This window comes from Lactuca virosa, chromosome 7 (assembly GCF_052849685.1).
Source record: "Lactuca virosa cultivar CGN04683 chromosome 7, Lactuca_virosa_CGN04683_v6, whole genome shotgun sequence".
Taxonomy (NCBI): domain Eukaryota; kingdom Viridiplantae; phylum Streptophyta; class Magnoliopsida; order Asterales; family Asteraceae; genus Lactuca; species Lactuca virosa.
The window spans coordinates 189,138,427-189,151,818 of record NC_136432.1 but is presented as its reverse complement, the minus strand read 5'-3'; positions in this window follow the sequence as shown (position 1 = coordinate 189,151,818).

Here is a 13,392-nt window from a genome sequence, read left to right as displayed (position 1 = left end):
GATAAATCTCTGGCTCTACCCAAACCAGTCCTCAGCTGCTGAAGGCCTCCTAGTAATGCCAATTAGTTATCACCTGAATACCATCACATGTGACGAGGCTCAGATAATCCTTCGAGTAAAAGACTCGTCCCTAAAACGGTTAGACTCAAACGAGAGCTGCACAATATGGCCAAATCCAGCACTCTGAGATTATTCAATCCTGATCACATGTAGCGTGACGTATTCACCTAATGGATAACTCCCATCACTCAGAGTCCCACAAAGCACAAAGCAAGCATCATTCAGACAAAGGGAATGATCTCAAACAATCCTATCCTCATACCAGGAAACTGCACCAGCATACAATGCTAAGCTCATACTATCAGGCATAACCTAAACAGGCTATCCTACTGTTGTCTAGTCAATACTAGCATGCAATTCTCATAAAGTTGAAACACATAAAGCAGGCACATAAGGCATCATTCCTAGATCCTTAGTCTTATTCTAGCATGCTGTTCTACTGAAACTGGTAAAACATAACATAAACTTGTATGGGTACTCTGGGGAAAACTTACTTGAGCTCGGCCGGTCGCGCACATCACACACCTTGTTCTTTCTCATAAATCTTTACTTAGCCTTTAGAAAATCATTTCTTTATAAAAATCTTTTAATCCCTCGATTTGAGTCCAGACACCCCCGAAGGTGTGCCCGAATCCCTCAAACCAGGGCTACGATACCAACTTGTAACATCCCAAAATTCAAGGCCAAAAATTTCGTTTTAATTAAGTTATTATATAAAACCATCAATAAAAAAAACATTCATATTAATATCTCATGTCAAAAACCAAGTGTCAATAATCAAACATATTATCATAAAACCATATCAGAGTGTAATCCCAAAGATCTCATGTGCGGAAAACCTAGTGTGATGCGCTGCGATCGAACCGGCTTCTTTCCTTGAAAACAAAGTACCTGAAACCAAAACTGAAAACCGTAAGCACAAAGGTTAGTGAGTTCGCCAGATACCACATACCATACAAACCAACTGATCCATTCATGCCATACATAGCCAAGAGTCATTCATAAACAAGATAACCATAATCAAGTAGGGTGCTATGTGCCAAACATAGTCTTGCTAAGGTGCTATGTGCCAGACATAGTCTTGCGGTTATGCCACGGGCCGCACGTGGTCTTCCTGGTCAAGCCTGGGGCCACTCCCTATGTCTTACAGACAAGTGCCAAGGGCCACCCCCTGGTCTTTCATGCAAGTATCACAAAGACAACTATCCAGACTACTCTACTAGGCTACTCCGCATATAGTGTGCCAGGAGCCACCCCCTGGTCTTTCATACACAATAACATACAGTGCGCCAGGAGCCACCTCCTGCTCTTTCATACATATTGCCTAGGGCTAACCCCCGGGTCTTCCTATCATACATAATAACATACTGTGTGCCAGGAGCCGCCTCCTGGTCATTCATGCATAATGCCTAGGGCTAACCCCCGGGTCTTCCTACCATACATAAACTAAATGGGTCGGCATTATGGCCGTAGACCCATACAAACAGTGAGGAGACTCACCTGCACTGCTGAACTTTTGCTGAACCTTCTGACTGTTGACCGACAATTCTCTGAACCGCTGCTCCACTAGCTCCCCGAGCTACCAATATCAATATACATAACATTTAGATCCAAACAGAACTCTAGAAGCCAACTAAGTCCACTCTTGCCAAAGTCAAAGTTCTGGTCAAAGTCAACCTTCCTGACTGGTTCTACTCGCCGAGTCAACATGTTGACTCGTTGAGTCCTTATAATCTGAAACTCTCACAATACGCCTCAACTCGCCGAGTCACCCCCGTCGACTCGTCGAGTTCAACGATCTCCGAGTCCCATCCTGTCCGACTCACCGAGTCACCACTCAACTCACCGATCTAAGTCTTAACCAGCAAAGGTTGAGGTTCTGAGGTCCAGCTCGTCGAGTCCAAGAAAAGAGTCGTCGAGTCCATGGCAATATTCAACAGACTTGTCGAGTTGTTCTTCCAACTCGTCGAGTTCCTGCCTATCTTCATCCAACTCGCCGAGTCTACCCATGTGACTCGCCGAGTAGCTTCAGTTCTTAATCCATACAGTGGCTTTTCGAGCCATGCAGGGGTTCCAAACCATAGATCCACTCTTCTACAATCTATCCCCCACGTAAAGTTGCAAACTTTACGTGAAACCAAGAAGCTAAAAGCCCAAAATACTCTATGGCTAGGGTTCTAGACAAGCATGCTTCACCAACACCCCCAAGACTGATACTTTATGGTTCTCTAGGCCGAAACACACCTAGATCTGAAGTAGCAACTTCAGATCTGGACTTCTAACTCGAAATGACTCTTAATCATGCCATAAAAGCCCCAAATCTCATAACAATGGTAACACTTTAAGCAAAAGAGTGAAGGTAACGACTTCTTACCTCCTAATGCTCTGAAAAGTCCCACCAATTCTGGATCTAAAGCCAATTCTTGAATCACCAAAGGTTTCCTTCCTCCTTCTTCCTTCAAATCACCCAAAATGGCAAGAAAGCTTGAATGTGCTAAAATGGAGGCTTAGGGTTTCGTGTTCTGGGTAAGAGAGGCTATAGAGAACCCAAAGGGGGAGAATGAGATGTTTATATAGTGCACAAAGTCCCGGATTTAGGGTTTTCCTCTTTAGACCGGACTCGCCGAGTCCTCTTGCCGACTCGTCGAGTCGGTCACTTACTCTTCGACCCAGATCTCGCTCGGACTCGTCGAGTTCCACCCTGGACTCGACGAGTTGACCCCTTTGACTTAGGGTTTCTCCTTTCCTTTCTTAGTCTTCCTGATTCTGGGTGTTATAGGTACAATATGAAGATTGGTGATTTTCTTGTTCCAACAAAAGAACCAAGATCTTCAATGATTGATGCGTGTGTTGTAAATAGAAAAACAATCATCAAGACGGTGTCTCAAATATTCAAATGGATTCCATAACTTTCTTGATTTTTTATGATTCGATGAAGATCGATCCAGGTTATATCGAAATTCAAGTTTAATTTCGATTCGTGCATTTCGTTTTTCATTTTTGATTGGTTTGTCTCGTTGGATCTATTTTGTTTCAATCCCATTTTGATCCAATAATTTTTTTGTTTAGATCAAGCCTGAAACAAACATTAAATTTGTTTGGATTAAATTTTCATTTTGAAAATTTGAGCTCATATTTCGAATCCATTTTTTTAATATTTCAAAACTTTCACTGTTCATTCAATTGTACGATGAGCCGAAACTCAAATTCAGATACTGCTCATCTTATTATTTTGAGCCCAAATCATATGTTACACTGTTTGAAATCGGAATGAATGAGATGTATAAAACTCAAAGTTTGACTTGTTGATGATTATTTCATTCTTAATTTTGTGGCTTATCTAAATACCAACTAGCTTGGAAATTGATTTCATATACTGTGTATCGATACGATAAGGATTTCGAAGTTGATTCTATGGGATGATTTCGAATTATTGAGAACTTACGAATGAGGATCGTCGGAACGAAGGATGACTTGCAAGTTGTCTCAAATTGAAATTGGAGTTGAATGTCGATTGTGATTATTGGAAGTAAAATCGATTTTGGAGGATGTTAAAATCGATTGAATGGATTTCAATTTTAGTTTGCTTTTGAAGATCAATTTTGGCTTTTAGTGAATAGAGATGCTATATCGATGTTTGATTTTGAATGATTCGATTTGGAGTTTTGGGAACGAAAGTCAAAATTGGAAATGATGTGCAGATTTGGATTTTGACATGGGTGAATGCAAATTCGATGGGGTTAATGGTCAAAATCACTAGATGTGATTCGATGGAGCCTTGGGTTCAAATGTCTTTGAAATAAACATGTATTGGGAACAAAAGTTGGTATTTTTGATTGACAAAAATAGATGGAACACATTAGAGTCGAGTTTTGTTTGGAGTCTACGGTATTGATTGGAGTAGAGTTCGACGTGCTTTTGAAGTTTGATAGTCGAACACTTGGAGGTCGTGTCACACCCCCAGCCATCGGTGGAAACACCGAGTAGTGTAACGTTATTCTTCGTATCACAGTTATGTAACATACATTGAACAATACTAAGAAAATACATACCTTTATTGATAATTGAAAGTTACATAACTGTTTTTCTAGAACCTATTACATAATATCCGACTATGGCATACTTCTTAAGGAACAGAAATGTAATAGTAAAACTTCTTCTGTTCGAATACATACAACTTTTCAAGTTCTTGAAAACACATGCATTTTAAAATACGTCAACATAAAGTTGGTGAGTCCACAGGTTTTGACTCCATAAAATAATACATTTTTCCACGTTCAAAAGTATAGTTTTGAAAGTATCATTTTGACTCTCCAACATTTAGTAGGTATATTAGGTATAATAGTTTACTTATCAATTAAGTGTTATACCTAAACATTCCTTAAACCTAAGGTATAAGTAGGGGGAACTTATACTTAACATTAATACTTGTATACGACAAAGTATAATGCTTCTAACAATTTGCTACCATGAGCCTGTAACCGCAGCTGTGACATAATACCTCTGATAAAATACACTCATGATTTACCATGAGAAACAAACACAATCATGATTTACCATGAGAACAACACCGTACGCTTCATCGACGCCGGAACAATAACAAGTAAAAGGATAGTTCATCACTCGCTTTTGGTTGATTGTAGCTAACAGTCACAAGTGGGGTGGTCAACCGGTATACTAATTATACACGACTTCCTCGCTCACACGGGATTAACGGGTACAGTTCAGAGGATTTCCGCTAAGATCCCCAATCTTAGTTGATGAATACAATTACTCATGTAGACTTTGACGGCTTCCTATAGCTTTAACAACAAAAGCATTTTCATGTCTAAAACCCTAAGTTACTAGACTATGCTTTTAAACATTACTCCTAACTTCATAAAATTTAGGCAGTATAACAGCTATATCTTGAAGTAAAACCAGGTTTTATCTTGACCTAAAACCAATAATAACAACATATAATGTTCCTAGTTTTATCTTGACATAAAACTATCAATAACAATATATATAACATACTAAGTTTTATCTTGACATAAAACTAACAATAACAACATATAACATACCAAGTTTTATATGACAACAGTCAAATTTTGGTCAAAAATAAATTGATCAATAATCGTAATTGGGATGAACCAAGTGGTAGAGTTTGTAACAAGGTTTCCAAAAATATAAAGAACACTGAAATCCGAGTTATAACGAATAAGTTATGACCAATCGAAAATCCGCGACAAAACCGGCAAAACACTGTTCAGTGTAAAAAACGAATTTTCGATAAAAGGCTTTGTAGCCTTAACAATCTAAATGAAAGTTGTAGAATATGTTAAACCGAGAACGTTCATAAAAAGAACGTCAAAATCTGACTTCGTATGAGGAAGTTATGATTTTTCTAAGTTTCGGTTTAGCAGTAGACAGCTAAAAATTCGAAATGTAAATCGATCGATATTTAGCCGACGCAACTTAAACGAGAATAAAAGGTCTCGTCAAAAGTAGCACAACGGTAAAAAGACAGACGAAAACGGATGTTAGATGAAGAAGTTATGAAATTTTAACGGATTTCCTGTCCCGGTCTGTTAAAAATAATATTATTAAAAATAATTTCAAAATCAGCCGATGAAGTCTAAACAAAACTCGTAGAGTATAACTTTACCTACGCGTGCATATAAAGAACACCGAAAACGGACCTCGTATACGAAAGGTATGATTTTTGCAAGTTTTTGGCACAAAAATCAAGAAAATCTTGAAAATCGGGCAATTCCGCATAGGTGGCTTCGGACACGTCACCCTCGCATGCAGCCTCCACGTGGCATCTTCTGATTGGACCGCATTCTCGCGTGGCACCTTCTGATTCGACCAAGTCCGCGGTCTGCTAAGCATCGGACACCTTCGCAGCTGACACCCCGCAGATACCCCTCAGATGCCCCTCGGACCTTCGTGGACTCCTCCCATTGGACCGAAGTCCGGTCCAGTCCGATCATCCATCTGTCCGAGCCTCGCACGTAGCCTTTGCTGCTGAATGACGCGTGGCTTCCGACTCACCTCCTCAGCCGAACCCTCGCACCCCTATATAAAGGGTGCGAGCCTTCTCGGATTTGAGGGATTTTTCACCCCAGAATTCACCATTTTCACCTTTTCACCCCGTAAACTTTCTGACGACCCCCAAGGCCCCTGTATCGTGTCTAAAACCCGAAGCAAGCCCCGGAGCCCCGGAATTCTCGAGAAGTTATTCTCTCTCCAGTCGAAACTCTGCCCGATTTGAGCCGGTTTCTCGTCAAATAAACTTCTTTCCGGGAAACGAAACGCTGCCCGAATCACCGCTTATCAAAGTGAGTTCATACCCCTATAATATACCTTTTTAAATAGTTTTATATGCTTTTTAGGGGGGAATACAAGTTTAACACAATATTAAATTATGTTAATAACTGTATATGATAATAATCACACAAAGAGTTTACGTATGCTTTTAAGAATTACCAAATACTTTCAAAATGACTTAAAGCCATGTTAAATCTTTGAAGTCATGTAAACTCCGTTAAATTCTTTGAAAAATGTTTTATAAATTATTTCAAATTATAAATGCCAAAATCATGTTTATATATGTATAAATATATAAATAAGATTTGAAGGGCTTAGGACTAATGAATTATCTTATTTCCTTTTCCTTGTTTGGATATGGAATTAAGGTTGTATTATTTGTCCGAAGGTCGTTTCCTTCTTAATTATATATATTGTACATATATGAGTATAAAAGGTTACTCCTTTTATTATCATTACCTATGTATCTGGCTGAGCAAAGGTGTTCATCCATGAGAAATCATGCTAATCAGATAGAACATATAAATTATAATAGGTATAATTTATGATTCAAAACTAAATATAGCAGTATGATTCACGACTGTATACTTTCCAAGGAAATTACCAAAATTCATTCAACTATACCAAGATATGTATAATACCTTTAATATATGAACACCATATTAAAGAGGTAAAGATACATCATACCGGGTTTGCATTAACAAAGGTACTATACAGAGTACCAGGGTTAGCAAACACGGGGTAATAATACATCATAGCGGGTTTGCATTAACAAAGGTATGATACAGAGTACCAGAGTTAGCAATCATGGGGTAATAATACATCATACCGGGTTTGCATTAACAAAGGTACGATACAGAGTACCAGAGTTAGCAATCACGGGGTAATAATACATCATACCGGGTTTGCATTAACAAAGGTACGATACAGAGTACCAGAGTTAGCAATCACGGGGTAATAATACATCATACCGGGTTTGCATTAACAAAGGTACGATACAGAGTACCAGAGTTAGCAATCACGGGGTAATAATACATCATACCGGGTTTGCATTAACAAAGGTACGATACAGAGTACCAGAGTTAGCAATCACGGGGTAATAATACATCATACCGGGTTTGCATTAACAAAGGTATGATACAGAGTACCAGAGTTAGCAATCATAGGGTAATAATACATCATACCGGGTTTGCATTAACAAAGGTACGATACAGAGTACCAGGGTTAGCAATCACGGGGTAATAATACATCGTAAATCTCGTTGAAACAATAAATTTGTGAGACCCTTCACGGTGTACTTATCCAAGTATGACTTTAAGTCCTGACCTATTAACCAGAATCTCTTGTAGGGAGAGCGTGAATTTGTGTATAGATCTATATGGGACTGACAATCCAACACCTCTACTGTTCGCTACAGTTTGGCCGGCAGGCCTAGGGTGTTAAATATCATAACATTCCAACGCCTGAAGAACGTCGACGCAGGCATATCAGTCATATTAATATGGTTAACAGAACTCACATGGATAAAACAACGAGTGAGTTAATAAGTAATATACTTCTCTTAAAACAGTAAGAAAAGATAATTCAATCTCGACCAAATATACCTTCAGTAGTTTTTACTTACAGTAAAAACTACGTATCATGAAATCAAGTATGGTAAATATACTTGTACTTCTGGTTTTGAACATTTAAACCCACAAGGCAGTAATATGGATAATATAATATTTTTCAGGATTAATACTAAGGTTTTTACTATAGAACAGATATAACTAAGAATACTTTTACAAAGGAAACGGTGTAGGGGATTAAACCACTTATACAAAGGAAACAGTTTATGGGATTAAACCACTTTTACAAATGAAACAGTTTATGGGTTTAAACCACTTTCACAAATGAAACGGTTTATGGAATTAAACTACTTATCAGATGGAACTTAGTCATTCAATCTCCGTAAACTAGTATAACATAAAATACCTTTAGTGGTTAATTCTATAATTCCTTAGTTTTTACATCAGAGTTATACATAAGTAAGATCTGATTGACAGTAAAATGTGTGACTTCCGCCTTACTTCCTGTTCCTTGTTTGGTTGTGGGCTTAGGGCAGATACAGCCATTTGACTGTCCATTCGATATTGGGTTATATATAATCAGTATAAACTAAGTAATTACAGAGGGAAACTATTGAGGTTATCAGTTAATCACCTCAGGAAATATAGGATTTCCTAGAGAAACTAGTGAACTTATCCAAACAAGTTAGGGTATACTTAACAAAACTAAAATAATTATGAACTCACCAGCTTAAATGCTGATCTACTCTTTGCAAATAACTTGTATTCTCAGGAATCCAGTAGACAGGTACACTCCCGAAGCTTTTGAGAAGACTATCTAGTACCGTATCGCGACTCTTGTCTTCTACTATACCTACTTTGGTGTTTGAATATGTAATGTTTAAACACTTATGTAAAACTTATACTTATTAATGCAATGGTTATTTGTACTTTGATTACTATATTGCATGTGTTGTGATACTTACCTGAAGTCCTCTGGCCCCGAACGTTTCCGCCGTTCTGGTTTTTGGGTGTGACAGATTGGTATCAGAGCAGTGTTTATAGTGAACTCAGTATATCAGTCATAAAAGATATACAACTATAAACCCATTGGGATAAAAACACTCTGACCAAGAGTTATACTTTAAAAATATAACAATATTTTATAAAAGTATAAGTACATGCATAGTATATATACTAGAATGAGTATCACAAGAAGAACAAAACAAAAGTATTTGGATGTTGGATATTACAGTTAAACCTAGACAGTGACGTAATCATATCTGGGAACAATATACCCTGATCAACTATATTCATTCGAGATATGACCAACATGTGTTTAGGGAGTGATTGTAGTGTTGCAACGGGTTTAAAACTTACCTAAGTACCAGAAGAATTCTAGAATCAAACATAAAGATTAAAATACTATGGGAGTATTTTAGGATGCTATAACAATAAAACTGAAAACTTGTCAAGTTCTTATAACTAGAAGTCCAAGAATCAAACTCATAACTAAAATAACATGGAGGTATTTTACATACCTTTGGGGAAATGTTAAAAAGATCTTTTTTGATAAGTCTATAATTACTAAGTGGATACGTTAAGGTTATATATAGCCGAGATTTTATAGACTTAGAATATGTGATTTTCACTCTACTTCCTTTTCCTTGTTTGGATGTGGATTTAGAGTAGGATTACTTATTCAAAGGTCTATTTAATCTGGATTATATATAATTGGTACACACCATGTGATTATAGAAGGACCAGAAAGAATCACCTTCGTGAAAATTTAAATTTTCTCATAGATTCTTTAGACATTCCCATTCTCGTGTAAACCCCTTAGATAAACATAGTTACTCCAGCAATCAATAGAAGAGTTAAGGAGGATCCAACAGAATTTCATTAAGAAAATTCCGAGAAAGAAACAGATGAGAAGTAAATAAACTATAGAAATCATTTAGTGCCCTTACCATATTAAGGACACCAATGAGAGATTCGCAGGAACTTCTGAGATTCCAAAATCTTCATTACGAAGTAATGGGGATAAGTGCCAGAATCGGAAGTAAGACAGCTCGGGAATTCAATATACCAACAGAGAAGAAGGACATCCTATAGATACCAGGAGGAAACAAATCATTACCACCCATAATAGAACAAAGAACAAAAGAAAACCACGTGTGATTCATATGAAGTGTTTGAGCGCCTTTTCATCTAAGTAACAACTAGTAAATCGATTCAACCTAGTGAGTTAGTGATTTCATTACTCACATTAGGTTTTGAGCTTATCCTCTTTTCCTGTCACGGCTAATAACAATAAATCAGATCACGAAATCTTAATTGATTGTGATTACTTCTCAAATTCATAAGTCTATTTTATGTAGACACTGTTATGAATTGTTTTCGAATATTTTCGAAAATTGGGAAACGATATCCACCAAACGAAGGTAACTTAGTTCGGATGATACTCGGTTCATAGCCATTCTAGAAAATTATTTTTGTTCCTTACCAGGACTGCATCATAGGGATGCAGGTCGAATCATTGAGAACAATATAACAAAACGAAAGATTTATACATAGATACAAATGGTTAGAATACATCTAGAGACACCATAGTCTCTCACGAGCTCTTTCTTATCATGAAACAGAATCATGCCTCCAAAGAAATGTAACCAACCCACCAGCAAAACACCAATCCTTCAGATAGATGCGGCTACGTTTCAAGTTGCGGTCACAGCAGCTGTAGCAGCTGTCATGGCACACCTTAATGCTAACAATACAAATGTTAGTAGTAATGCTATCGGTAACCCCGATCGTGGTGATGGCTAAGTATAGCAACGAACACCTACTTATAAGGACACGTTGAACCTTAAGCCTAATATCCTGAAACGAAAGTTCGAGAACAAGAAAGGGAGTTGTTCAACTCAAGAACGTAATAGAGCGCAATGAACTGAGGCAGTCAATACCCCCATCAGCCCTGTTATTCTAGCACCAACCAAGCCGTACTTAGGAAACCTCCCACACTGCAGCAAGTGCAACTACCATCATCATGGAGTTTGCCGAGAGCTGCATTGCAATAGATGCAACATAAAGGGGCATACTGCCCACATCTGTAGAACTCCGGTTGAGTTCATCACTTCAACTGCCAATGTTGGAACCATTCCCATATGTCACCTTTATGGTGAAATAGGACATTACAAGAGGGACTGTCCAACAGAGAAGAACCACGGGGGAGCAGGAGGATTTTGACCCCAATACATGGGAAAGCATCAAAGAACCCTGCTATATTTTGGTACGCTTCCAAATCCCGATAACTATCTATAATTATGATTACTCTTCCGTTCAAATTAAATCACAACAATTATATAAAATTTGAAACCCTAACAGGTAAGCTATGATGACTTAGTGTATACATAAGGGACATTTATAATTAAGATTTGTAGACTTAGAGTGAGTAATCCCGCCTCATTTCATGTTCCTTGTTTGGTTGTGGATTTAGGGCAGGGTTTCTCAGTCAAAGGTCTTACCAATCTTAATTATACATGACTTGTAAACACCAAGCGATTATAGAGAGACCTAGTAAGGATCGTTTCATGAAAGTTCATAATTTCAAATTATCAGAACCCTCGTATTGGTAGTACCCACCAATTTCGAATCAAAAAGGGGCTCATAGCGATAATAACAGAATAAAACCAGAAGCGTTGAAAACTTAGGTTTATAGGATATCATCCTAGTAATCATTCCTCCCAAAACGACTTAATATCCAATTCGTAGGAAAAATTTCGACATTCTCATTCGACATGGTTTGGCCTGGCCCTTACCATGTGAAAATTATTATGCTGTATAAGAGAGCTTTTTCCTTAATCAGCCGTAAGATAAAATTCTTCCAATCCATAACACAAAACCCTTAGGTTGTCTCTCATTTCAAAACTTCAGAAGTACCCATACGAAGGGTACCACGCCATTCTATCCTACTCAGTAGACAGGAAGCTTCAAACGAAAAGCACTGAAGTAGTCTTAGAAGTCAGTAACTACTGAAGTACCCCAATAGATCTCGTAGGAAAATCGTTGTACCGCAGGTCAAGTTCAAGAATAGAGAGTAAGAACTCATTAAGTTAATCTATCGCTGCTAAGTGTATACACAAGAGTGGTATATAAGTTAGACTTAACATAATTAAGGATGTGTGATTCCGCCCTATCTCCTGTTCCTTGTTTGGTTGTGGACCTGGGGCAGAGTCACCCATCTGAACGTTTTGTGAAATCTAAATTATATACGACTTATATACACGAGGTGATGGTGGATGAGCCAAGTATGAGTATGATCATGAACTTCGGAGCAAAAGCCTGCATCATGTATTCTACCAGGTGGAATTCAACATGAGACCACGACAATGGGTCGAGCTACTAAATGACTACGAATTCGAAATTCGTTATCATCCCGACAAAGCCAATATAGTTGCTGACACCCTAAGTCGGAAAGAGTACACATGTCATAGAGCCAATCATTGACTATGATAACCCATTCAAATCTCTCCACACAAAGTAAGGAGGCTCAATAGGAAGCCTTGAAACCTGAAAATGTGGCAATTAGAGAAGATAACTAGAATGTGTGAGTGCACGGTATTCCAATATCTGTTATCTCCACTGAGATAATAGAATCATCTCCCAATTCAGGCAGTCACTTCAAAAATCTGTGGGAACTAGAGCAGTCATGAGCTTATGTCATCGACTATGGTAAAGAATGGGATACCCATTTACCAATTAGTCGAGTCCTTTATCACGCTAGCATTCAAGTTGCTCCATTCGAAACCTTCTTTGGTCACAAATACAGATCTTGTCTGCACTGGACTAAAGAAGTAATATACAACTAGCAAGGGATCAAATTTCCACACAACACCTTCACTGATCTGGAATTCATCCGAAAAAACTACCAAAAACAAAATACGACTTCGATAAAAGAAAAACCTTGAAATTCTAGGATTGATGACCTTGTCATATGAAGGTCTACCCTGCAAGGACAAGATACGCTTGAGAAAGTGTGGAATACTAAATTCAAGGTACATAGGACCATTTGATATTCTTACCAGAATCGCTCATGTACTTATAAACTCAAACTACCACAAAAACTTAATAACATTCATCCCATCTTTCACATATCTAATCTCAAGAGGTGTCTATCCGATGAAACACTTGTTATTTCACTCGATGAAATCAAGTTAAATAAAAGTCTACACTCTGTAAAAGAACCAATGAAAACCATGGATAGGGAAATCAAAAGAACCAAGCAAAGTCTTATCCCGTTAGTGAAGGTTCGTTGGATTACAAATCGGGGACCTGAATTCACTTGGGAAAGGGAAGATTAGACCTAGTCCATTAGTATCACTTTAGACTTAATTTCGGGACGAAATTCCCTCTAACGGGGGGGGGGGGGGGGGGGGAATAATGTGACACCAGTCAAATTTTGGTCAAAAATAAA